Genomic DNA, 1,977 nt, shown 5'->3' on the forward strand with positions numbered 1-1,977 from the left:
GAGCCCAGTGTTTGGCAATGAACCATTCATTCCTTTCGAGAAGAGCAAATTCATATTTTTCATTTTCGCTCAATGTGGATCAAATCTCCAGTGTAAAAGAACACTTTTGGAGGCGTTTTTTTCCCTGCCCCTCTCCGCCCGCCGCTGGATCTGCTTTGATAGCCTCAGAGCAACAGAGAGGCGGGAGCCATGGAGCCACGCAGCTGCAGGACACTGTTGGACGGTGCGAGGCATGTCAAGCAAAGGGGAGTGGCCGTACCCGCTAGGGTCACCCAACTTTCACCATCTTTTCTTAATTTACACTTCTTCCTCCTCCTGAAGTAGGCAGATAGATAGATCGGGGGAATTCCTTAATGAGGCAAGACCTTCTTTGGGCCAGCAGAGACTCCAGTCATTCATCAAGCTTTTCTCTTCCTTCCTCTTCTCCCAGTCCCTCCCTCCCTTTCTTTCTTGGCATCCCAGTGCCTCACCACTTCCTGTATTCCACTTGTTTTAGGTCCAGACTTTAAAAGCAAGCACTTTATTTCTTAGCTCCTGTTATGAACTGAATAACACGGAATGTGCTCTCCCCCATTCATACATTAAAGTCCTAACCCGAAGTACCTCAGAATGTAACCACACCTGGAGGTTGGGCTTTTAAAAAGGTGATTAGGATTAAATGAATTCACTGGGGGTGGACCCTCATCTACTGACTGGTGTCGTTATGAAAAGAAATTAGGGCACAGACAGATACAGAAGAAAGACCCTGTGTGGATGCAGTGAGAAGGCAGGCCTCCGGAAGCCAAGGAGAAGGCCCTGCAAAGAAATGACCCGGTTGACACCTTGATCTTGAACTTCCAGAGTGCGAGACAATACTTTTCTGTTGTTTCAGCTACGTAGTCTGTGGGACTTTGTTACAGCAGCTGCAGCAAACTAATACATCCGTTAGATTCTTTTCTTTTCTTTTCAGATAGAGAATACTTCAGGAATTTGTGCCTCATCTTTGAACAGGGCTCATGTTAATCTTACCTGTATTGTTCTAATGTTGGTATATGTGCTCCCGACCAAACACTGCCCTTCGATTCTTTAACCTCCAAATTCACCAAAGTTCTTTGTAAAACCGGGCTTTCCTGGATTTCAGGCCTCGCTCGCCGCAGCTGTTGCCCGACTCCGCGGCTGCCGCACGCTGGCAGCAGCAAGTGAGTGACTGCCTTTGCCTGTGTGTGAGAGGCAGCAACTCTGGGCGCCTCTGAACAGCTCCGGGGCCCCTCTGGCCAGTGGCCCTGATTCATTTTACTCTTTCCTGTCACCGCGCACACACGCGTGCTCAGGAAATGGAGCAAACTTAAAAACAGTGCTGCGTCGGGTGGGGAGGAAAGAAGAATGTGACCAAAGAGACTCTTACTGTCCTGCTGGCAAACCCCTTCCCTCCACAGAATGGCCCGGATCTATAGTGCTCATTAAAATGTCTGTGTTTGGATGAAAATATTGAAATACTGTAGATGGCAGCCTGACACCACGCACGATTATTTTAGAGCAAAACCACTGTGTCATTGTCCCATTTTACTTTTTTTCCCCCTTTTTCTTTTTTTTTTCCTTAGTGGGCAAGTTACTGGAACCTTTTAAAAAAATGACTATTTATGATGAAAACTTGGAAAAGCAATTATGCCTGTTTTCTGAGTTCGCTCCCGTGGCCTGGACTACAAAGTGCCCATCAGCAACACCCCCTTGAAAAGCTTTAGGCAAATACTCTGTTACTTTAGCTACCCACTTGGAGAACCCCAGCTTTAGAGTTAAACATATTTTGAAATTAAACCTCAGAGATGTTCCCAACCACCTTTCAAGTTCCTAAAGTTTACCAAATGTTAGCAACAACAACAAAAATTCTCAGAACTCAGGGCAACGGCAGAATGAAGCTGAAAACTGCCTTTGAGACGGAGGCAGTCTCCTGCTCATTCTTTGTAACAGACATTCAGACACAGTTCAACTTCCCTCCAT

General features: G+C 46.3%; 1 non-coding gene across 1 annotated transcript; it reads right to left on the minus strand.

The window, feature by feature from the left end:
- Nucleotides 1–945: 945 nt before the first annotated feature.
- On the minus strand, nt 946–1,051 carry LOC112309780 (U6 spliceosomal RNA). Its single transcript, XR_002975305.1, has one exon. It is a non-coding gene; the product is annotated as a U6 spliceosomal RNA (small nuclear RNA).
- Nucleotides 1,052–1,977: the final 926 nt, after the last annotated feature.

Source organism: Desmodus rotundus, chromosome 2, assembly GCF_022682495.2.
Source record: "Desmodus rotundus isolate HL8 chromosome 2, HLdesRot8A.1, whole genome shotgun sequence".
Classification (NCBI taxonomy): Eukaryota; Metazoa; Chordata; class Mammalia; order Chiroptera; family Phyllostomidae; genus Desmodus; species Desmodus rotundus.